The sequence below is a fragment of the Morone saxatilis genome, unplaced genomic scaffold (assembly GCF_004916995.1).
Source record: "Morone saxatilis isolate NCDOM2014 unplaced genomic scaffold, NCSU_SB_2.0 Contig16, whole genome shotgun sequence".
NCBI lineage: Eukaryota > Metazoa > Chordata > Actinopteri > Moronidae > Morone > Morone saxatilis.
In genome coordinates, this window is record NW_023339718.1 from 3854817 (window position 1) to 3855050 (window position 234).

The 234-nt window shown below is 56.0% G+C and overlaps 1 protein-coding gene across 1 annotated transcript in view; it reads left to right on the plus strand.

Annotated features, from left to right (window-relative positions):
• Nucleotides 1-234, plus strand: part of adamts13 (ADAM metallopeptidase with thrombospondin type 1 motif, 13) — a 15761-nt gene that overhangs the window by 3372 nt on the left and 12155 nt on the right.

Sequence of the window (234 nt, forward strand, 5' to 3'; positions counted from 1 at the left end):
CCACCCTCCACTGGCTCTTCCTTTTGCGCCTCTGTCATCACTGGTGCGTCACTTCCGGGTCATAGGTTGTTGACCCAACAGGTATGGCTGTCCGCTGTTTCACCACACTAGTCGCTCGGTCCTTTCTGTTTGTTTGTAGGGCAGCTGCTCCGTGTGTCCCGTACGTGCGGCGTAGTTTGTGCGTGGTAAGTGTCCTCCCTTTCTTGCCACTGTAGCTGATGCTGTCTGAGGGCT